We start from the raw sequence: 25,494 nt of genomic DNA, 5'->3' as shown, positions 1-25,494 counted from the left end.
CAAACATCACTCTGCTCTGTCTTTTCTACGACTGAAATTCTGCAGCCAGATATCACATCTGCTAAACAAGCACTTTTTATGGGATACCTTTTAAAACTGAAATTCTCCATTTAATCAAAGGTGCTACAAAGAAAATCAGCACTAGTGGTAAGGGGTGAGCAGATAGAAAGGCATACATATGAACTATTTCAATTAGAGAACACGTGTGATGTAATAGCCACTGTTTTGGCATGCAGTGGACCATTTGCAATAATGATGTGAGTGAGGAAATGGTCTTTCAATCATCATGAAAGAAAGCAATTCTCAGGCAGAAGCACCATCTGCTGGTGGACACCAATTCTATTACTTCACTTAGAAAATTTACAGCATAAGCAACAACCTTCAGAGATCATTAATGTGCTTAGGGGGCTCTTTGAGACCTTAATTCAAGTCCTAAACGTAATATTTACTCACTTTCCACATCAAAGCCCTCATGGCACTATGTTACTCCAGCCTCTAGCTAAAGAGTTCCACAAGCAAACAATTGCTTTAACAGAAGAAAAAGGGTTCTCAGATTTAAAGAAAGATCAAGCTTTCAGCCTCTTCTCACAGAAGTCAACATGAGAACTTTCACTGCCTCCCGAGTGCCACAAGAGTTTCATCACTGACAGCAGATAATTCTTAGGACTGGAATGCAAAGGCTGTACGTGCCCCATTGGCCTATGGGGGCTTTTGTTACCAACAAAAGGAAATTTCTCTCTGCCTTGAAACATGGAGTAAGGGCAATGTACCATGCAACTTTCAAGAAAATGTTAACATGTTTTCAGGACTGAAAGGGTAACTACATTTTTCCCAGCAGATATGTTGAATGATCAAAAATTTGCTTACACTCCAATCAGAAGGAAAGGTGAAAAATATTGTGTTATATATTATCCAGGATACAGTTAATATGCTTACTAGGGGCACTATTTTGAGCTAGGTTCCTACATTCTTTCATTAAAGGATTATTTCGGTGGCATAATTCAGGTGCATTGCTTCACAAAGGGACAGACCTGACCTTTCTGACCACAATTCCCTGAACTTGGGTATGGTTCAAAATATGAATCCAGACTTGGATTCAAATTCTGCAGATCATCAGTACATAAGAAGCTGAAATTCAACTGTACTTATTCTTCCTTCATCTTCTTGGAAGGCAAAAAAAGATAGACTTTTTCTTAGAACTGATCTATAAACCTTGATTATTTTCTGCTTTCTCTATTCAGATTTTAGTTCTGATAAGCCTTGTGCTCACTGATGAGAATTACCATAAAGCCAACACACTAGCAAAGTGCTCCAAAATGGGTTGGAGAGAGAAGTGTGTCACCTGTATGCCCACTCATCAAGAGGACCAAACCTGAGGGGAGAAGATCACTTGCTTCAAAAGCTCCATATGTGTCTGCATTTGGCACACATCTCAAAGCCATGTGCCTGACCTGGAAACCTGGCTGAATATCATCATCCATGACAAGGAAGGTATTAGATATAAAAATATTTGGGGCTTTGGAGTGCCTGCCAGTGAAGCAAAAGTGGATTTAATGTCTTCCAGAGATATGTTTTTCCATAAAACAGAACAATGGGATGTCTCTTCTTTTCTGCTTGGAGTACATGGAACACAACAGATGCTGCAGGTCCCTCCAACCTCTCCGGCATTATTGCTCTAAATAATATTTCCTGTTTGAAGGGGCAATTGCAGTCTTATTAAAATAGCAAAATGTTTATCTTTCCCTTCAGATGTCAGGCCAGTAGCAAAAGTCAGTCAGCATTCTACAGTGAATACCAAAATGGGTTCTGCTCATTTCTTTCTCCATGTAGATGCAAACTATGAGGCAAAGGGACAGGCCGTGCAGAAATGGCCATGAAGAAAAGGCAATGGAGGAAAAAATGATGCTCTACTACAGCTTCCTCACAAGGGCAGCGCTGAGCTCTGCTCTGTGTGACAGCGACAGGGCCCGAGGGAACGGCATGAAGCTGCGTCAGGGGAGGGCAGCTGGGGCTCAGGGAAAGGGGCTGCACCACAGGGCGGTGGGTGTGGAATGGGATGCACGGGGCTGTGGGCACGGCCACCAGTGCTGGAGTTAAGGAGAGTCTGGATAACACTGTCAGACACACGATCTGATTTTTGCAGTGGTGCTGTGTGGAGACTGGAGTTGCACTTGGTGATCCTTGTGACTCCCTTCTAACTCGGGACGTTCTATGATTCTGTGATTAAGCATTTTGTTTGTATTTCTTGCACTGATATATATAGTTCTGTGTCAAAGTTTTTTAACCACAAGACCAGCTCAGTCTTACACTCTTTCTACTGGATTTTTTTACAAACTCAGCGTATTTTAAGGCTCTGTCTTTTCTGAAGGTATTTGCTGAAAATACAGATACAGTTTTGCTCACGTTGCTCTAAACAATCTGGAAGCTTCCAGACGCACTGCATGTGGTGTGAGATGTTTTTCAGCACATTGGAACCTTGAAGGGAGCTTTATCTCACCAAGAGAGAACAGTGTGAGCCATACCCTGCAGCAACCATAGCCGATATGAGACTTAGGAAGAGTGAGAGCATTGTTTCTGAAGGGCGCAGAGACATACCATCCAGAGACAATGCTTGGCTACCAGCAGAGGTGTCTTTGGGTATGCTGTCCCACGAGGCCCCGCCTTACACCTAACATCATGCTATGCAGATGATAAAAGTCTGCTTGAGAGGCCCCAAAAATCTGGCAGTGCCCTAGAATTTCCCTTGATCTTTTACACGAGGATCCCTGTTATTAATTCAGAGCTAAGCAGTATTTTTAATTGATCATTAATATCACATCAAAGGTGGCTGAAGCTCACTTCACGAGAGGAGTAAGGACCAAAGGCTCATCTGAGCAATCCTGAGCTTTGTGAAACTGGAGATCAGATGCTGTGTCAGGTATCATTAATAATGCATTGAAACCAATTATCCCATTCAAGATTGAAACCAATTATCCCATTTAGCAGGAGGAATTAAGGAGTTCAGAGCCATCTTTGCAATAGAACCTGATCCTGATACATATCACTGTGTACCTGAGCTCTCCATACGTTAGCTAGGATCCCAGAGCAATGTCCCTAGTAAATTTTATGGCACCGTCAACACTAATAAGGGAAACAATGTCAAATGCATATGCAAAATGAGGTCTAAAATCACAGCCTGTACAGCATCACAATAAGAAGCAGGCAGAGCACAACAATCCCCTTTCACAAAGAATTTTTCTATTACAAAATCCATTTGCTTTTCACCCCAGAGAGAACAGAAATATTCCATTTTCCTCCTGAAAAGGGAATGGAGTCTCAGGTCCGGTGGGTGGGGAGGGGCACCGGGAACCAGAAGGGCAGTCTGCGTGCTGCCTGAGTGACCAAGGAGGTGTGAGATGGGTCTGTCCAAATCTCACCCTAACGTTTTGACAAGCTGGTGAGCTCCTTGTTTTGTTGCTGTTTCTTCAACCAGTTGTCACAGTGAGGGACCCAGTTCGTAGAGAGGATGCCAACAAAATACTGCCGTTGTATTCTGGAGAGCAGAGCATACTCCAGCCTGGCGCTCTCCCTCTTGTTTGACAGGAGCTCTTCAGTGTGCGTATGAACAAGTTCAGAGAGAGGTTGATCCAGCAAGTAGAAGAAGCCAAAGGCTCGGCTCATGCAGGTGCCGTTTTCAGAGTGACCACACCGTGTCCCCACAGAGCTGCACTTCCCTCCCTATGCTCCTAGCAGAAAGGCATCCAAGCGGTGGCAGCTCATCTGCATGCCCATAAATACACCTCCCTCCAGCGCTGCTCTAACCCTTACTTATATGGTTAGAGCTGGCAGGAAAATAATTCTGACCTTCAGTTGCTACCAGTCCACTCAGTCCAGGCCCGGTGAGGCGAGTATGGATAGTCATAAAAAAACAACAACTTGTAAAGGTCAAAATTCAAGGTCTGCTGCTCATTACTAAGAAATAGCACCAGAAACCCTCCTCGTTTGCATAAAACATTTCGTGCTGAGACCTGAAACGTCCTGAAAACAAAGGTAAGCACCACTAGCTCTGTTTCACAGATGGAAAAGCGAGCCGATTGCCAAGACCACACAGCAGGAATGTAGCAGTGCTGAACCAGATCAGGCTCCTGGCTGTCTAGTATTGCCCTGCTGGACCATAGCTCCAAGTCTGAGTGATAAGGGGACAATGTGTGGGGTTTTGTTTTCCCTCTGCTATTAAACATAGTGTCTCCACATCAGAGGGATCAGAGCAAAGCAATGCCCACCTTCCCTCAAGGCTGTGCCTGTCCTGTTAGTGTTCCTTCAGTATAGGATTCTGGGCCAGACCAGGCACTGGGAGAAAGGCAAATTAGATGGTAGTACCATACAAAGCAGAAAGATGTTAAAGGATGCTTTAAAGGCTCTGGGGCAACCATTTCAGATAGGGAAAGATACTTTGGCTTGAGTGTGAAGATTCACAAAGCTCACAGACAGGAAAACCCTTGGATGAGAGAAACATAACTGCTCACCTACCATCAGCTTAGATCAGATTTGAAGGAAAACACAACTGTCAGAGTGGCATGTCAGCAATCGCTGTGTCAGTAGGCCTCATTTTGCTGTAGGTACTCCACCAGGCAACAATAGTCATTCTGTGATAACTCTGGTCAGCATCATCTCGCAGCAAGGCGCTTGCTCCTACAGCCAGTCTACTGGCCTTATCTCAGCAAAGCCAAACTTGCCATGCCTCCACCTACAATGGTCACACTACTAGATCTTCCATCAGGCCACTTAGCATCTAGGACTCATCTGCTAAAGAGTCAACAGATGATGCTGCCATCTATGTTGCTCCAGAATAACTTGTTAACAATTCCCCTATGCCTTAATGCTTAAAGTAGCAAAAGAAGTGAACCAGTGAATCTGGTTTTGACCAGTGTAATTTCTGTCGATGAATCACTGTGGAGGAGGCCAACAAGAGAGCCATGGGACACAACCCTGCCACACTAGCTGTCGAAGTGAAAGCCAGAGGATTAGCTCCTAGAAGCACATCTGAGCAATATTGTCTACTGTCTCCATTACCACATAGGACTTCACCTTGGAGGCACAGCAAAATATGGATTCCTGCACTGCATGTGCCATCCAAATGGAAAATCACAGCTGCCCTGCCTGCCTAACCTCATACAAGCAAATTGCTTCATATAGTCTTACTCCAGATGGCAGAAGCTGTTTGCTGTGGGCAATGCATGTCCACCCAGAAATTAAATGCAGAGAAACTCCATATCCTGTCTTTCCCAACTGACCACCAGGTAAAAGCTTGACTATCAGAAGCTTTTCACAGGCTGTGGAATGCATAGGGAGAGCAAGCAGTTCTGAAGTGAAGGGGTTCTGCTTTGATTAGATCACTCCATCAGCATGCTCTTTGAGGCCCCGAGATTTAAGCTTCAGGAATTCAGCCAGATAAGGTGGTAAGAGACTCAATTGTGTGCCTTCAGCATCAAGGCTGAGCCCACAAGTCAGAGGCAATCAGATCGTGAGGGTCAGGAAGCTCCTAGAAATGGAGCCTGCAGGGCACCATGCACCATAGTGGCCCTGGGATTCTGTCTCAGCTCCATTATTTTATAGTTCTCTTGATTTTTATAACTTTTAGGGAAGGATGTATCATGCACCTTCTTTTACAAAGACTATCTAACTAGTGAAAAAGCAAACAGCCTTTAGCCTGAACAGGGCAAACAGCCCTCACTGCCCTGAGCAGTCAGCAGAGAGATTTCAGGCCTAAGTTGTATTTTAAGAAAAAAGGCCAGGACAGCATGTGGCTTGTGATTATGCTCACATCCTTTCTACCAGTATCATGACCCATCTTTTCTGGGTACGGTGAAGATGAATGATCTCAGGGATTGCAAATTGCCCCAGTAATCAATGGGGAGCTTTCTTCTCTGCTTGATGTCCAATTTGAGCTGACTTGATCCCTTCCCCTCTGGTTGAGCAAGACATATGTGGTGTGTGGGGTGAGCAGATCTCTATGCCAAGCCTGTTGCTGCTCTATGTCCTCTCCTCATCTTCTCCCTTTCTGTACCATGCCTGGGTTACAACAGCTGTAATTTCTCACCACTCCAAGCTGGTCCACAGCATCCAGGGAGGTGCAGTGGTGAAAGGGCTGACCAGTCTGCACATTTCCCCTGGCCTTGTGCTCTGTCCATGGAGCCAGCAGTCCCAAGAGTGCTGTATAATGTGAGCTGGCTTTCAGGAATGATTTCTTGCCAGAAGCTTCTCTGTGTGAGGCCAATGCAGTTTGCTGGTCCATAACCACAGGAAAAACTTTACACTTGACAACCATAAAGTATTTTTGTAACACGTGCCTTTCTCTGCACTCGTTGACCTGTAGGAGGGCCCTTACCTCAGTCCCTTGGCATCTAATTCCATAAGCACAGTGTCTCACCACATCACATCCCTGTTTCTGGATGAGCAGGACCTCTGCTCATCCTGGAGCACCAGGTGAGGAGGCTCTCACTTCAGAGTGAGAGAGCACTCACCATGCTGGCACCCAGCTGAGTGCTCTGGCAGCTCTTGAGCACCCAAAGACACATTTGGCAGGAGCTTGGGATGTGACTGAACTCCCCATGGTCATCTGGGTGGAGGGTCACACAGAACTGATAAAGATGAAAGTGGAGATGATCACACTGTGGAGACTGATATGTCAATAGTTGAGAGTAAACATCTGTAACGAGTGGCAGGCTGAGGACTTCCGAGAAGTACAGGCGCAATGCACGCAACTGATGCTTCTGACCTGTGTGCTCAAGGGCCACCTGCAGTGACCAGAGAAGCCCTGATACAAGAAAACCTTTTGTGATTGCCATATTCAGGAATATGAATAGAACAACATAAGTCCTAACTTAATGAGCTCAAAAATGGAGAGATGCTTTCCCTCACAGCATCTCCTGGCAACAGGAACATAATCCAGACAATGTATGGTGCTGCCAGCCACCCCAGTGACATCGACCTACAGTGCCACATAGACGTGACAGCGTCATTCTCTTTACCAAGCTCCGTGGCAAAATCAGAAAGTAGGCCTGCTCTGCAGTGTGGTCATGGGAACAGCTTCAAGAAAATGCATAGCCAGATAAAATAAGGGTGGTTCTGTGAAGGTCCTTATTCAGAAACAGGCTGTAGTGTAAGTTTACTTGTTGCTATACAAAAACCAAACAGCGCACGTGGATGCAAGAGAACCAAGGTTTGCTTAAACAGCCTTGCAAGGATCCTGTGGGAGCCCGAAGCTTTAAGCATGCATTGGAAGCATGCATCTCAGGGTAGCAGCGGACTCGCCACTCCTGGAGGTGTTCAAGAGCTGTGTGGACATGGGACTGAGAGACATGGTTAGGGGGTATGGTGGGAGCAGGCTGATGGTTGGACTAGATGATCTCAAGAGGTCTTTTCCAACCTTCATGTGTCTATAATTCTATGATTCCATGAGCACAGTATAGCTAAGTTTGAAAGTGACTTCATGAGGTCATCTAGTTCAGCCTTGCACTCAAACATGGTCAGCTAAAAAGGGTGTGCATTGAGCAGATAAGCTGTGACTGTGGTTAAGTACTAAGGGGAGCTTGCCTGAAATGCTACAGGGATTTGTGTCAGAAATGCCATACACTATGGACTGGTGATACCTGGAGACTGATAGGGTGTTCTAGCCTTTCATTGGAGCTCCTTAAAGAGCAATGTAGATAAAGCCAGAGTGAGCCAGGTTTGTTCATTCACTGCTTTTGCTCTGGAATTACTGCCGGAGACAGTGCTTACTCTTACAAGCACAAAAGCACATGGTTTCATTTCTGCAGTAGCAGCTCTAGCCCTGCCCCTTTCTAATCTCACCAAGCATGTGCCCAGAGACAAGCCTTTTACCTGAGTTCCCACATACTGCTTCTTCACACTTCCGCTGGAAGCTACTAGTTTACAGCAGATTGCCAAGGACTGTTCATTAACCCAGGTGACTGAAAAGTGTCTTCTCAGCAGTAGAAGAATGATATTGAGTTTTAAAGCTTAACACAGCCTCCATGAATATTTACATCCCCACAATTGTAAAGAAACCTGCATCTTTATCTTACCTAAAACTTGTAATGGTCCTAAGTAAATCTGGCCTTCTCATCCAGGCAGCATTTGTCAGTGAGATCTCTTTCAACAACGATAGTGATCTTACTGGCTATTTAACTCAAGCATTGTGTGAATGTGGCTTCTGTACAGCTTGCAGCACAGGCATTAGTTTTAAGAGTTCCCTATAAGTTGACTAACAAATTGTTCTTCTGGAACTATTGTATTTCATTTCTTCTTTTTTCCTTAGTGGCTTGACTATTAAGCTAAGACAACTTGTTCACATGGGTAATAATCCAATAACCAGATGTAGCCACACAATAAATATCTTGATAGCCAGACTTCATGTAGGATTCACAAACTATTACAGGCCAGCCCCAAATCCTTCAGTCAGATCATGCAGATTTTTAAAGCAAAGTGAAAGGAAAGAAATGACAGAAGAAAGACAGAAACTCCTTTAATATCACCAGTTCTCTGTATTTAACTGGACAAACAGCTCCTTTACACACAAACTTACCTGCATTCAGAGGGACAGAGTTGAAATGAATAGAAATTTTACTTTATAATTTCTAGACTCTCACAGACAAAACTGTCCTAATTTTGTGCTTGCATGGGAAAGAAGGGACAAAAATTAGTTGTTAGCAGTTGGAATGACTGGCCATTTTTGCTCTGATCCCCTAGGCTGTTGAACAAAAATAGACTTCTATAGATACCAGGACCATTGAGACAAGTCAAAAAACCAAAATCTATAAGATACAGCTGGGCTCTCAACTGATTTTATCCATCAAATTACAACACTCAGCAGCTTTACTGTTGCCCTTCTTAGAAATGTGGTTAGAATTTTTCTTTCCAAGTCAGAAAAAAATCGTAGGCTTTTTTCCCCAACTTTCCCATAATGTAAATGTGACTAGAACTCTTTGTTAAAATTTCTGCTCTCATAGGCAAGTTTAACCTCCAGGCAAACATCAAGAAGGGAAAACTGCCTCCAAAGGTGAGTGTTTTGGAAAGTTACAAGAGTGTGAAAAATAGGGGCCATAATGGAAACTGTTCTTGCAATAGTAGGCAAACGATTGTATTACCATATTGGATTCTTTTGCCACAGTATTTTGTGTTTCAAGCCAACGCACAGTGCACCAAAGAAAAACAAAACCAATAATGAAGTGACCAAAATTCAATGTTATTCCAAGAAACATAGTTGAGGTGAAATAAGTTATGTGGAATGGAAGCTGAGGTTAAGCGAACACAAAGACAAAGGAATTTGTGCAGTCTGGGGCATGTGTAGTAAATATCTTTGCCTTTGCATCTGGTACAAATTGGAGATTGCCATGCACAAAGTGCATACCCTAGGCCAAAACAATGATTGGTCTGAAAAATATTCCAATTGTCTTTGAAAACTAAATATTTTTTCTCTAGGATTTGTGTTTGTGTTCAAGATTCAAGATATTCCATAGGGAACCCTGTAGAGTGCCAGTGTTAAATGATCAAATGATAAAATTACTCTATTATCTGTGGCAGAACTTAAAAGTTTAAAAAAGAGACCCCTGCACCCTCGAGTCAATGTTCCTGACAGGTCTCACATGGACTGCCGTTACAGAGAGAAGTGTTAGTCGAGGAGATGTGCTTCCCATTCCACCTTTCTAACAAACTTCCTTTCTTCTTGTCAGCTTTCTGTTCGATGGCTTTTTTTAAAACCATGTTCACTGCAATTTGTTTGTTTGCCCTTCCCATATTTTCATTCACTGAAGGGGAAAGGAATGAAGATGGACTGTAGAAATCCATAAGCACTGGCCAAAATGTGAATTTAAACTGCAAATCCCCTTGTGCTGCACAACTTAACAGAGAAACTTCATCTTCTCTTGGACTGGGCACTCCTGACTCTGAAGTTACTTGTCCTTTCCTACTTTGCAAAATATCTTACTTCGCAGCACCAGCTGACTTATGATCAGTAGTCAAAGAAATACTTGGAGCTGACTATTTGAGGAGCAGAGGTGAGGCAAGGACATGGGGAGGTGAATCCCTTTAGCTTAAGCAAATACAATATGGACACCTGCATTAAACTACTCACGCTAGGCAAGAAACAAGTTCTTTTAGAGTGTGACTCATCTGGCCTAAAGTAGGTGATTGATTTAATATAAGATGAATTGTGCTCTGCAAGTGCTTATTTGTCTTTATTGACTACAAATGATATGCAGGGTGACCAGTCCTGTTTTAAATGCCTACATTGTCAATATCTGCACGTGAACAGAGGTTGTCCTGGTGCTGCTTTCTGGTGGAAGTGAGGACACTGACCACATCTGACAGATAGTATCTTGATTGTCAGTATTACAAACCAGCATGTTACTATTACTAACTTCTGTTTCTTATATGAGTGCTAGAAAAAAAAAAAAGAAAAAAAAGAAAAAAAAAGAAGCAAATGAGGGCTCTGACAACTATGTGAAATCTGCTGATTTTTTTTCTTATATGAAATTGGGGGGTGGCTTATAAAATGATTTCTTGATGATTACTTCATGTAAACAAGAATCAGCATGACCTGCTGCACTCATTGCTGTAGGAACCCAGACTGAGCAATGAAGAGATAGGAAAATCTGAGCACTGGAAGAGAGAATTTTCATAGAGCATAAGAAAGAGAGATGGAGAAAAAAAGAAAATACATATGGGAGTAAATAACCCAAAACAGCGAGGTATAAGGTAGAACACCATGAAGAAACATGAAAGGTCTGTCTCAACCTAAGCCTTCCTCATCCAAGAAATCCCATTTCCAGGAGCAGAACCCTTGGAACTTGTATAAGGAAAATGGCAGTGTGCTCTATGGGATTCCCCATTTGCTACTGGTCATGACTATCTTTAATACAGGAGTTTTCAATATTTACTGAGATCTGGATGATCTTTACTTTTTACTTATTTCTAGGTTGTTGCAGATCATTGTATATCCTATTCCCTTCTTCAGCTGCTCTGTTCTTCTGCATTGGTTTATATATCTCTCTGTGCTAACAGATGCTAACACAGAGGTACTGCTAGTTCAGATCTCTCAGACCTTTGGCCCATGCAGTTCCTTGAAGTGAATTTATGTCAGTAGAGCTCTTTATGCTGCATGTCGCCAGCTGTAGGAATAGGGCAGTAATAGAAGGGGGCCAGGGAAACCAGGAAAGGTTTGGGAGTTGGTGAGAACTTTGGGAGATGTCTTTCCTTCTCTGTCCTCTCACTAATTTCTCTGCTCTCTCTTCCCAGCACACGTGATTTTCTTGAGGGATACACACATAAAGGACTCTACTGTGCAATAATGGCACAAGTCACTGCTGGCCTGACTCCCACTGTAGCAGAAGAACATGGGGCACAAGAATAGCGTCACTTGGGAATCTGCATTTACAATTGCCCATTTTCACTCCTTTCTCCTTCAGTTCCCTGGGAACATGGGACCCTGCCCCTCGGCTACTGCCCTTTTGACACATGTACCCCTTTGCCTACTATTTGCACATCCTGATGAATTCTTTCCCAATCATATTCATCTACATGTATTGCTTTTACTTATCAGTCTAGTTTAAGATGGTCTTTTCCCATCCTTGGTTACTCTCTTCTTTCTGTGGTGCTGCTGCTCCCTTCATATAGGGAGGAATTTTCAGGGGAGGAAAGCTCTTTTCTGTGCACTTTCTGATTCTCAGAGCACAGCAAAAGACCTGGAGAGACTGATGTCTCTTCTAGCCTTCCATTTGCTTTAAAATTCATTCCTTTTCCTTTGCAAAGGCCAATGAGTTGTTGCCTCTCAACTAAATGCATCTGTAGCAGCTCACTGGCCTTCTAGTCTGTGGACATATATGCCGTACAGAAGAGAAACCAGGATCAGACACTGCATGCTTCTCTCTCACCTTTTCCCTTTCTTGGACCCAAGATTTTCCATGCTGATTAGCTGCCAACTGCATTCTTGCATTCCCTAAGCCCCTCAAGGAACTTGGCCTTTTGTTTGCATGAATGGATGACAGCCCTACGCCTCAAGAAAGCCATGGAGGATGAAGAGCAGAACAGCAGAAACCATTCTTGTGGACAAATCTGTGAAAGACTGGCATGAAATAGGGCTGATTCAGCTTCACAGTACATTGGTCAAGGCCAAATTCTGCCTACTCACATCCATGCAAGTTTGTGGGATACATGAAATTCTGCAGAATGCTCTGCTTCAGTGAGACACAGGATATAAATATCTTGGTTTAGGACTAGAAAGACAGACAGACAGATAGAGGGTTTGCACTTCGTTTCAGTGCTGCAACATGAACTTCCCCAAGGAGCCAGTCTGAGCCTTGAAAAGTTGGCCACTGCACTGAAAGATAAAACAGTAAGAACTAACAAGCCTTGTAATGATTTGACTGAACCCAGATGAGAATTTAAGTGCTATTTTCCTGTGAGCCCATCTGCAGGGGACTGCTGGCATGCAGGATATCCACTTTGGCCCATCAGCACTACAGTTCTGAGGCTGTCTAGCCCACATTCACTTATTGGTTAGCTCCTCTATTTCTAAACCCAAGAAAGTGCCAACTCAACTCTACCTCCAATTCTCAGAAATGTCAGCTAAAGAAGACTCAGAGAATATTAAATTAAAAGTGAAATGGAAAAAGAACAGAGCAAAGAAAGAGGTTTGTTGTTGCAAATAGCTACAATACAAAGAAAGCTTGATTTTTTATGTTTCTGTTGTAAAAACTACATGTGAAAATGTACACACTTCAAGATTAAAATGGATTATGATGGTATATAAGACTAAAAATTAGGTCGTACTTATGACAGAGTGACTTATGTTGCCAATTGTCTGCCACTAAGTCCAGAGCAATACTTGCACAGTCATAAGGAAAAGCAATGGAAATACGGATATCATGTGAAACTCGCCATGCAAGAGTACTGAGTCCACCAGTTCAAGTTTATTCACTTGCAGCCCCATCATTCAGTAAAACTGTATGTCCCAACCAGAGTCTCCCCTGAATTCTTCTTTTCTACAGCTTTACATTGTGATTGCTAATTACCACTACTGCCCTACATAGCATATAGTTAAAACTATCCTGATGCTACACCATAAGCAAGGGTAGATAAAATCGTGATTGAACGCTGACAACCACGATAATCCAACAGAAAAGGGGAGATTTTTAATGGCACGACTGCCAGGTAGATGTTTAATTCCCTCTCATTTTAGGAATTGCTATGCAGCGAAACATATTTGTGCACTTGAGAATCTTTGTTGACCCTGTAACTACCACAAGAAGTAAAATTAAGAAGAAAGAGATGGGCGTATGTCTTCACACATAAATCTTTACCTTCACTCACTTACGCTGTGTTGATGGTCCAGAAGAGTATATTGGGAATATCAAGATCTAAGGGGAAAATTAATTGCATTTTTTGTTTATCTTCTAGAAATCTCTACTGTTCTGTAGCCAAAAATTATTCTTTTTCTGCCTTTTTGGCACTATTTTTATTAGACTTACAGTATCTTTCAAGCAATTTTAAATAATACCATTTCCAAAGAATGACAATGGCTGTGGCAGTTCATTGTTGCATTTCTAATCATCTCATTTTTCCCTGCATCTACATGATTTAGAATTCTTTGTGGTGCTCTATAAATGGGTCTCCATTAAATAAGCCATAAAAATCTTTTAACCTAAGGTCAATATTTGGCTTACAGTGACTATATTTAAATATGATTAGTGGAACTCTGCATTCTGATTAAGCAATTCCATATAAAGTAAACTCACTATAATTTAATTTCTTTGAACTCTAGGCAGAGTATGAGATTCACATTTCTTTAGTAAAACTGTGGGGGTGGGAATACGATTTGATTACAAGAGTGAATATAAGATCATATGACTGAAAAATTAATAGCTTCCCTGATTCATATTTAATCTGTTAAAATAACTTTGCAAAAGGCTCTAAGCCAGAAATATTTGACTACTATACAGTAAATCAGCCAAACAGCTTAGTTCCCCACGGAAAATCCTCAATTGACATTCAGCATGATAACAGAATACTTAGGTTTTCATCCAAAACCTTTATGCCACATTTTCTTACTCATTCTTACACGTTTTGAACAGCTGAGAATTTATTGGGCTTTTGCCTGTTGAAAAAGATCTTGTGGATATTTCAATGGAGTGTTTATTGTTAACGAAATTCAGACTCCAGGGACAAGTAATGTTCTCTATCTTAGATAAATAGACAATGGGAAATGGCCAATGTCACAACCACGTCCCATCAAATGGATCACAACATGTCATTCATATTTGGTGAGTAAAAAATTGTCTAAGAAGGTCGTGAGTAGAAAAAAAAAAAAAAGTAACTTCATTACATCTAGCGAAAAATAAAAAGAACATTCTGTGCGAGATCCGTTGAAAACTTCATTATGTGTGAGATCCATTGAAAACTTGGCTAAAACTTCGCTTTGATTTGTGGGTGGAGAAGATCTAAACCATTTGGCATTTGCTGGTGGGAGACAGAGACGGAGTTCCACTGTTCCACTGAGATACCAAACAAACTGTTCCAGTTTAATCCCGAAGATGACTCCCGTCTACCAGAGCTGAAGGGCAGAATTCAAATTCAGAGCCAATAGCCTGAAGTTTACTTGCTTCAAATCTCACACATCTTTCTCTTCTCCTTCACTTATTATTCCCGCTTAGGTAAGAATGACAATGTACCTTACTGCAGAAGACTGCGTTGGGACTTCAATGATTTCTTCTGTTAGAATCTCATGCCTCAAAAGTCATGGGCAAGTGCAGTACTCTGGATTGCTTTAGGTCAGGGGTAAACATACTGAAGGACTGTGGAGAAGCCTGCATTGCCATTACAAAAAAAGCCATGCTTCTTTGAAAAAAAAAAAAAATCTGGTATCATCAAACACACCTTCTTACCTTTAAATGCACTTAAAGAAATTGCCAGAAATTCCAAGGTGTTTCTCTGGAATTTTCCTGCATTTAAGACATGATAGTAACAGTGTATTGGCCGTAGCAGATAGTCCAGAGTTATGGTAGGATCTCCCCAGTTCCGAACAAGACAGAAGCTTCAGAAACAAACGGAAAACCTTCAGTCATCATTCATCTCAGTACTGTGATTCCTTAATCTTCAGCTGACATAAACTTCAGCATTCAGCAAATAATAACATCAGTTATTAGTTATTAGGCTGAGGTAGTCCTTGTGTACCCAGCCATTTATTCAGTGCAAGGAAAAATGGCGGCATGAGCAAGTATTGCTAGAAAATTTACGTGTATAAAAGATATACATCACAGTTAAGTCCCTGGTAAAGTCATGATACTAGTCTCACTGTCAGTGAGGGCTACATCCACAATAGCAATGCCAGGGATTCGATAACAAACCCTCCAGATTCATTTCCTGTAAGTCAAGCAGACAAACCTTTAGTTAATATTCATTTGTCTCAGATGAAGTAAAGGATTGTGGTTATTACTCCATCTCACTCTGTGCTGCCTTCACGTAAGCCACAAATGGCAGAGCCTGGGACACAGGTTATAGACACGGGTTTACCTGTTCTAACTTGATTAAAAAGACGATCCAAGAAACCTGCAGAAATGTACACAACCACCCAAACAGTGGCGGAGTGCTCAAGAACGGTAACTTTGCCTCAGGAATTGAACTGAACTTCCCTTTCAAACACCTGCTTTTCAAATGCAGGGAGTTCTCCCTTTCATGGCCCTGCCACAAGGATAGGGTTCAAGATCCATCTCCCCACCAGAGATAGCCACAGCTTGAGGATTGCCTTGGCCTTGGGAAAGTATCGCTCCCCAAAAAGCGGTATTTGTTCATGACTTGGAAGAGCATAGAGAATAGCAGATACAACATGCTCCTTTCCCTAACACACCTGCATTTCTGGCAATCAGTGATTTACTGTTTGGGCTGGAGGCTGCAGCCAGTGTCAATTAACTACAAAGAAAAACTGTCCTATATGAATTTATTTAATCTGTCTTCTAACCGATTTAAACCTTTGGCCTCCACAGTATGTTTTGATGAAGACTTTCACAACTTAATTATACATTGCATTAAAAAGTGCTTCCTCTGGTCTGTTTTAAAACCTCTACTTGATACTTTTATTAACTTGTTTTTACTGCTTTTATTACAAGGAACAATGAGTAATCCTTCCCTGTTCCTCATTCTTCATGGTTTTATGGATCTATATTACTATCCACCTTTTTCTAATCTGTTAGCCTCCTCTCCTACAGAAACCCATCTATATTTCTCATCATCTTTATTGTTCTCTCTTCTGTCGTTTTAGAATCGTAGAATCACAGAATATCTTTAGAGTTGAAAAGGACCTTTAAGGGCCATCTGGTCCAACTTTCCTATAATAAACAGGAACAGCCCATCTCCATCAGGTGCTCAGAGCCCTGTCCAGCCTGACTTTGAGTGTCTACAGGGATGGGCATCCACCACCTCTCTGAGGAACTTGTGCCAGTGTCTCACCACCCTCATTGTAAAAGACTTTTTCCTTATGTACAACTTAAATCTCCTCTCTCTAAGTTTGAAACCACTTCCTTATTTTAGCCCAATCACCATTATCCACATGGTCCATGGTCCTTTATGCCAGAGATGTAGTGATGGAGCACACACTGTAAGTTCAACTGTTGCCACTTGGTTTCCCTTTGCAGTCCAGGGTAAAAGCCACCTCGCCCTGCTAATTCCTTTCTATTCATTTTACAAGTTGCTTTGTTCAGCTCCTTCTCCTGACATTTCACCTTAATATGATTTCTCAGGATATTCCCTGTAAAGATAACACACTGCGTGGGAACTTCTATATGAAGAAGACAGGAGCACCATAAAGCTCAGTTCCATCAGTGTTGTGAAACACCTCTCCCCATTTCTTCAAATAGTCTTGATACTCAAAGACTTCTTCTTGCCACTGGATCTGTGACATGCAAAGGATTGCCGTCTGTAAAGCCACTCATCCCTCGTGAGAAAACAAAGCCTGTTCTGTCCTTGCATTAGCAGACAGTCTGATGCATAAACTTCTGTAAGCACTGTTCTTTTGTTATTATTTGTAGAAGCTGCAGTAAGTCTCTTATGTGTCTTCCAAGCCTTGGCCATGAAGAAATAGTTACCCTACCTGTTGGCCAAACAGCTGCTGTAATTTGATTCCTGCTCTTTTCTTTTTGGTTCCTGTTCTCCTGGAGAATCACTAGTTCTTGCTGAAATTTGTATTGTGCCTGTTTTTGTTAATTCATCGGATGCCAATGAACTGGTTCCTCATTCTGTTTGACCAGCTGTTTCATATAATCTGTTGTTACAACTGGATTTAAAAATCTCCCAGGAGGAGCGTAATAACTCAAATGTGTCAGATCTGCAGTAATTCATGAAAGATGCTTAGTATGTGGAAATCCACATTTCTTAAATGCAAGTATCAAGATATCAGCCCTATTGTCGAAACCAAGATGGGACTTTCAATGTAACCCACTTGTCACTTACAATTCCCCTGATCCCCTTCATATTACTGTGTAGCCTAAATGTTTCTGTGTTTGCCCTGTCCACAGCTCAATATATTTCCTTTTAAGACAGAAAAAAAATCTGTTCAGATAGAACCAAATGATCAGAACAATTATGAAAATCACTCAGATCCTCTTTGTACGTGTGTAACTCAAGAAATGTTTTGTTTAAAGTCACACATTTGGCATGTGTCTAAGAGGAATGTGTAGTTTGCATTGATATAAGAAATATGGTAATGAATGTTTGAACATTTTCTACTTTGTAATTTGTAATTGTCTTCACTGGTTTAGCAATAAGTATATAAGTATAATGTTGAGAAGGTTTTTAGTTATAGTAATTTGACTGCAACACAGCCCCTTTTGTTATCTTACTTGACTTAGGAATTACATAAGATGTCATTTGGAAACCACTGTCTAGCATTATACAAAGTCAAATGCATATACCGTGAAGAGAGCCTCAACATTTTCTTTATAAAAGCTATGGCTCAGTGCCTTTTCCCTGCGGCACATTCTCACCTGCTAAACAGCTCCATTTAAAATAGTTCATACTAATAGGCATGAACTACAATGTGCAAAAACAGATTTTCAAGTCCATTCTGGTACTTACGAGAAATATAGTTAAGTGTAATCAGAGAGACAGCAATTGGTTCTTTCATTAAAAAAAAAAAAAAAGAGTAATTCCCTGATAATATAAAGCAGTATTGCATCACTGAATCCTGAGTTCCATCACTTTAGACTTAGGATTCTACTGGTCTCAATATATGTGGTACCACTCAGCATTCACAGCTTGGTAGCATGATGGCAGTGGAGATCCCTGTATTGCAAAGTTGGACTCACAGGCTGGCTTAAAGCACACTTCTCATCCATGCTAAATGGACATAGAATCATAGAATCACAGAACCATTTGAGTTGGAAAGGACTCCTAAAGGCCATCTGGTCCAACTCCCCTGCAATGAGCAGGGACACCTACAGTTCCATCAAGTGCTCAGAGCCCCATCCATCCTGACCTTGAGTATCTCCAGGAATGGAGCATCCACTGCCTCTCTGGTCAATCTGTCTCATGCCCTTCTTGGAGAAACCACACTTGGGCTGTTTGTTTGATAACTGGCCTGTGATATGCGTTGTACTTCTGCATACAGCTCACTGAAAGAAGAATGTGGGCTCCAGCTCCAGCCACTGACCTTCAAACTCTTCTGCTTTAGGGAGTCAGAAGTCCACCTCTGCTGCCATGTGTATGCAAACAGTGTGGGCAGAGGGCAAGACTAGACTTCAGAACAGACTCCAAGCCAGAGAGCAACACAGAGACTGATACTGGCTCTTCAGTCACATGAGGTAGGGGACATGAGCAATGTCCTATGTACTCACTTCCACAAGTAGGATTAGATTGCTACCTTCATGTGCCTTGATCAAAAAAAGTATCAGCTTTGCATAGTGGAGCTTCTGTCCTGCTGCATACCACAGAAGCAGCTTTTTAAGCAAAGTAAAGGGCAATGCCTACTGCTCCCCTTCCCACCTACCACAGCATTTCCAATCTGCAGTTTCAACCCATGCAGTAGCCTGAAGTGCAGATGACAGAGACGCAGACATACTGTCCTTTATCTCTGATGTCTACTTATGTGTGTCCTAACAAGTCAGATTCTTCAAAGCACCAAGCTGCTGTTCCAGGGTCCCCTACACAACTTACTGCTCAGAGAACAAGGAATATCTTTTAGCTACATTGCTAGTAGGTAACCTTGCTGACTTTAGATAAAGTGAGATCCCTGGTTTAGTCTCCTTGTGGGAATGACTGCTGACAAATAAAACATAGACAACTTGTGGTTAAAGCACAGGATCTTTGCTCTATTCCTGGAATTGCAGCAGATTTCCTGTGTGGCTTCGGACATGTCACGTAAGCCAAAGTATTCAAACCTGTGGCCAAGCCACTGGGTGCTCAGCAGCTTGAAAATCAGGTGTGTGTTTGTTTGTCGAAGTATAGATTTAGGACCCTTATTTTCAGCAGCCATTTAAAAATAAAATCTTTGGTCTATATGTCTCCAGTTTGACACCTTTATGGCCATGTTATACAGCCAGCCAAACTTCCTATTGAATCAAGGGAAGAGCACTGTGTTCTCTGGCTGTCGGACCAATTATCTATGTACAAATTTAGGTGTCTGTCTTCAGTTAGAAGGCTGACCATATGGGGATTCATCTCTCTGAGCCAATAACTTCCACCTACGAATGAAGAGGACCCTGGAGCACAATTGGATCGCTTGAGGCCTTTCAGAGGCTCAGTACATTATAGGTGGAAATGTTTTAATCCTTTATCCGAGCAGAGAAATGCAAAAATGACTGTTAGTGCTAATGCTTATAATGCCTCTCTAATTATACCTGATTTTGAATTGTCATTGAATATCCCTTTTGTACTCTTAGTGGTGTAAACTGAACACTTGCTGGGCAGAAAGCTGTAGCAGTTGTTCTCACCCCGAAAAGGAAAGAGCATTTTTTTTCCTAACAAAATGAACCCCAAAATTTGCCCGCTAGTTCTTCAGTCCCACTCTTTCCCAGGATGTAAGCCTTCTGTTAAGATCCAATCACCATCAAATATAATCTAAGACCTTTTTAAGCAGAAAAAATGCAAGGTAGAAGTCCAAAACCACTAATTATTTTTCATTCCCTGTTTCAAATAACCTGCGAAAACAAACAAATACCTTCTATACTAGGACTTGCTACGGCAATTTTTAGTGCTGGCTGAATTTTAACAGCCAACATATAACAACAATACACCATTATTGGTAGTGGCATGTATGCTACCACGGTAAAAATATTTGCAATGTGCAGGCACTGTATGGTATTTAAATAGAAATATCCTTTTTATTTTTGCTGACAGACTCCTCGGGCAACGCTGGATGATTGGAGAAGCAGAACTTTTATTAGCATACCCAGGGGCCGGCCAGCTGGATGCTATGTTTGACACTGTTCTCACACGGGAGGGGGTTATCAGGAAGAAGGAATGAAGTACATAAGCTGAGTCCCCATAAAGACCTGCACAGTACACCCTAACAAAAGATGCGAATATGACGTAATTCATGTTCAGAAACTTCCCCTGCAGGATGGAGGGCTCTCATTTTTTCCAGTATGGGAAGCAAGTACGAAAGCAGGTGAAGTATCTCAAAATACTGGTGGTGAGTGAGATTTCCTAGCAAAGTGGATTAAAAATCCAAGGGAATCTTTAAACCAAATATTGGTTTTTGTAGAACAACAAAACCAAGATAGTGTTTCCACTCAGCCATAAAAGTTACTGCGGTTGTGTAATCATGTTGAGTTGTGGCCTTAGGAGAAGTTATAAAGCAGCTGCAGCAAATTAACTTTTCAAAAGTTATTATGGATTGGATGGAATCTAGAAAATTCCCCCATGTTATTTTTTTAAATAGAATTGTAAAACGAACAACTGTGGATGAGATCTCATCTCAATCTTCTCACTGTGTGCAAGCACTAACCTGAAAACTTCAAGGGGAAATGAAGCCAGAAGCACCGCACCCTCCAAAACAGATACTCTCCTACCAGAAACAGTCCCCGGCGTTCATCCAGAGGAATCCCACTGGAGAGTCTTTAAATAAAGTATCGGTTTCTGGGGTGATCTCAAGTGGTTGGCTCCTGGCAAAACAACTGGAGATCCTCATACCTGAAAAAGGAGTATGCAACATTAGGGAGAAGTCCACAGGGTGGTTATCATTGCTGGTGTGGGAGCAAATTCTAGATTCATAGGATGCTCTAAATAGGAAGTCACTGGTTCTTAGTCATAAGCAGTGCTCAGTCTCCTGGCTTCCCAGTAAGACCTGATCTTAGCCAGATCAACACCCTCTGACCTCACATGGGAAGAAGTTACTGTCACTCAGTTAATAGGTGGCATCTTGACTTTCTAGGAGGAGGCAGCTGCCAGCCTTAATGAAAGTGTAATTTGGGAAAGAACAGCACTACCTGGCAGAGCACCTTGGGGTATAAGTTGAACACAGAAGAGAGCAGGAAACGTAAACAACAGTACAGTGTAAGAACACGCAAAGTAAAAAAAAGAAGACATTGGCATCATGGTGACTGCAGTCCCAAGTATTTGAATAAGAAAATTTGTCATCTGGGAGGTGAACAGTCTTGAAAACTCCTGGAACAAGCCATGAGAAAACCTCACAGTAAGTCAGAAATACATGGGGTTAAAGGAGGCAGGCATAAGGGATTAAAGCAGCATGTCTTACCATCTGATCTGAAGTCCATACTGCAACTGTTCTAAGAGAAATGTTTTTCATTCTGCCACATAAAGCTCTTGAATTAGATCTTAAAGAAGTGAAGATTCTTTTGGACAAAATATCCAGCATGCAGCTGGATAGGTGTGTAATATGATGGGTGAAGAGTTGGCTGATAAGTTAATCTCAAAGGGTTGTAGTAAATAGTGTTACATCAGGCAGGCATACAGTCACTGGTGGGGCTCTGCAGGATTCCACTTTAGGGCTAGTTATCTTCAGTATCTTCATAAATGACCTGAATGCAGGACTTGAATGTATACTAAGTAAGTTTGCAGATGATATTAATGAAGAGGAGCTGCTGGCTCCCTCTCCAGAGGCAGAGGTTTGGCAGAAAGACCAGGACAAATAGGAGGTTTGAGCACTCATCAACTGCATGAAGTTTAACAAGAGCAAATGCTAGATTCTGTACCTTGGATGGCTCAGTTCTGGATATCTGTACAGACTGAGGGATGAGAGGCTGGATAACAGCCTTACAGAAAGGGACGTGGAGGTTCTGACTGAGTGTGAATCAGCAGTGTGCCCTATTATCTTGCCCTGCCAATAGCCTGAAATGCACATACCCATCATTACATTTATTGTGTATAATAAAATGTAAAACACTCAACTGGATCTAGGACCTCGAGTTCCACGTTCTTGAGCTGCACAAGCAGACAATCTGAACACTTGAAGTCAAGGTTGGGTCTAAACACAATGGAAAGTGATCCAGTGTATGTATCCTCTAAGTATCTAAAAACAATGACTGCAGTACCTTTAGCAATGGTATATACAGCATTTCCACATCTGCTCAAAGCCAACTAATGTACCAGATCTGTAGGACCTGACCTGTTATGGCAGTAATATGAACCGCGTACAATGTTTCAGACCTTCAGAGTGTTCTATCAGCATAGATTAATGACTTATTTCCAACACTTACATGAAACAGGTACATATTTACACAAATAGGGAAATCAAGGTCCCATTAACAATATATTTATAGAATGACCTAGTTGCATTCAGGCATGTTAGACTGCATTCTTGACTGTGGACAGTTTCTGGATGTGAAAAAATGTACAAGTCACTTGACTAATGACTTAGTGTTGTGGTGTTGCTTCAAATATTTCCAAGTAAAGGAGTTCGAGTAAAGGAGTTCACAGTGCCCTCCTTCTTTGCACCTGTTTCCTATGTCTTGCCTGTTTAACTTCTCACTTGTCTGGGGCAGTGGATATCACTTACTTTCACTATGGTCTTATACCGCCTAAGGGCAAAAGCCATATAAGAGAGTCTCTCTATTAGTGCTGGTCATTCTCTGGTCTAACGGCCAGTAACAACGTGTGAAGTGCTTACAGGGGATTTGGGAAAAGTGACTGGGAAGCACAGCTGACAGTACATTTATGCTATTTTTTATCTACATTAAAAAAATTGTCGGGATCCATTGATCAGAAAACATCAGAAAACTTTGAAAGACTCTGAAACTTTTAGTTGCACACGTGTCCTATCACTACTGTCCCAGAAAAGGTGACAAACTAATTCATCTGCAGGATCCATTTTGTACTGTCTGCTTTTGGTTTGTCTTACAAGCAGAGTTTTCAAAAAGCCTCCATGATGCTAGAAGTGTTCTCTAATGAAATGTAGGTAGGAGTTTCACCACTGACTTCACTGGGAACAGCCTTAGGTCAACGCTAGGCTCTTTCTGGATAAATAAATAAATAAATAAATAAATAACCCAGAAAAACCAACAAAAAGCCCTCAGTCTTTGTTTCTTTAGAAGGACATCCTGTGACTTCATTATAGAGTTCTGCCAGTCCAAGGGAGGCAGAAAAAGAGAGAGACAAAATCTCTTCTAAATATCAAATTATCAATAGAAAGCAGCCAGCGACTTGCCATTTTTACCAGTTTATAATCAGCAGGGAACTGTCACAGATGTCCTACATTCTCCAAACAATTCAGTTTCTCTTTCCCTCTTGAATCTTTTCTGAGAATTCCCCTCACCAGCCATCTTCCCAGTCCTCTGCTAGGTTTCACTGGGTTCTTCACTTCTTTCTTAAACCGTACCCTATAAAGCATATCCCCTTTTGTACATCTAGGTCTTCTTTCAGCTTTCTCGCTTTCCTTCATACCCTCCTAACACTCACAGTATTAATTCAGGTCACTTCTGTTTTTTTCATCTCAGTAGAAGCGTGTAATTGTGTTTGAGTATCTGTACTATCCTCATCTGTATGAATAATGTTTTTCATTTCTACAGTAGTCCAACAAGGATGAAATCATTTCCATCTAATGCCTATTGGTGTTAAACCACAAAACCAATAAGAAGCCTTTCCCAAAAGGAACGCCAGTTCCAAGAAAATAATTTTTTATTACTAGAACCTGGATTCCCCGTACTGCTTATCTTGTACTTGTTCTAGGCCTCTACCAAACTTATTCAGAATTAGTGGAAGTTTATGCATCACCATCAAAGGAGTCAGGATTGCATTATAGCTTGTAACAAGATCATTGTATTTTCTCCTACATGCTCAATCTTGTTCCCACTAACTCCTGCATACTTCTGCTGGGTGTTGTATCCTTACAAGGGGTGTTGCACAGTAACAAGTGGAATTTTAGCCATCAAATATACCTTCTTTATAGCCCATTTATTGTTTCTGGAAAGTGTTCAGTTCCTTCTATTGTTTTCCTGTCAATAAATGTTCACTGATGAATATGTTCTCCATGCTGATGACAGGTTTTACCTTTGGAGTAGACAAACAGAAAGGTGGTAAGACCATGCAAAGTCAACTGCTGCTATGCCTTACCCTAGCATGAATGCAAGACACTTCAGGGGTGTCATGCTATTTACTTCTGATATTAAACTGCTCAGTAGCTGAGACTGTATACAAACCAGCTGCTCTTCTAGGAGACTTATTAGTTGCTCCTATAGGAACACTCTCCATCCAAATCCTATTCAAGAATGCTACTGGGAACAAAGCTGGCTTGTCTCCATGAAACATTCACAGTATTGGAACACGAAGCTGATGCACTGTGTGCTATATTTTTCCTCTTCAGTTCGGGGAAAAATATCAGAAAAAAAGGAAGATGTGAGCCATCAAGTCTGCATCGCACCCACGTTGCAATCATGAACTGAGAACAAGATCTCACCACCAACGTTTTCAAGACCTGGCAGCAAATAGGAAAAACAACTGAACAACCAATGGCTGTGGACTCAGTCTTCGCAGCAACGCTTCTGTCTGATATGAGTTTGGGCTACTCCCATAAAATCAGTCCAGCCTATGGGCCACTTACATTCAAGCTTGCTCCCAACCATTTTAGTGATTAACTAAAGCATACGCGTCATCACTTTCCACATGACCTCAGATTGCCAGATACCTGAATATGACTGAAATGGCCTGAGTGTGTTCAATGGCAGCAAAAAATGATTCTCTGCTTTTTAGGCACCATCATCTGTTTTAACAGAGTTCCTTTTAAATCCCCTTGCACCTCCATAGAAAATCCATATGTTCTTCTAAGGTGACTTTGTTGAATCAAGAATGGTACCTGCATGCAGCCTCAGTTCTCTGTTTGTTACAAATAGCTCCTAAACTACATGCATTATAAAGCAGTTTTAAAGCAAGAAAATAGCTTGAAAGGAGTGAAGGCTTAAACAGAATGCTATCTAAAGAATCGTTCATGCTAGCTCAACAGCTTTTAACACCCCTGAGACTGCTTTATTGCAAACTCAGAGGAATAGGAGATATGGATAATAGCCACTCATG

At 41.7% G+C, this 25,494-nt stretch overlaps 1 protein-coding gene across 7 annotated transcripts in view; it reads right to left on the bottom strand.

Annotated features, from left to right (window-relative positions):
• The window catches only part of KCNE2 (potassium voltage-gated channel subfamily E regulatory subunit 2), a 140,296-nt gene that overhangs the window by 19,287 nt on the left and 95,515 nt on the right, over positions 1–25,494 (bottom strand). For 4 of the 7 annotated variants that reach the window (XM_048959944.1, XM_048959962.1, XM_048959910.1 and 1 more), the window contains one exon: positions 20,975–21,159. The exons of 1 other annotated variant lie outside the window; for it this stretch is intronic. The gene's annotated coding sequence lies outside the window, so the exon portion shown is untranslated. Of the gene's footprint in view, positions 1–14,921; positions 15,071–20,974; positions 21,160–25,494 lie in introns of all 7 variants that reach the window. 2 more of the 7 variants (XM_048959927.1, XM_048959937.1) reach the window with 2 other exon arrangements.

Source organism: Lagopus muta, chromosome 1 (genome assembly GCF_023343835.1).
Source record: "Lagopus muta isolate bLagMut1 chromosome 1, bLagMut1 primary, whole genome shotgun sequence".
NCBI lineage: Eukaryota > Metazoa > Chordata > Aves > Galliformes > Phasianidae > Lagopus > Lagopus muta.
The sequence above is the reverse complement of the archived record's forward strand: the minus strand, read 5'-3'. Positions and strand labels throughout refer to the sequence as shown.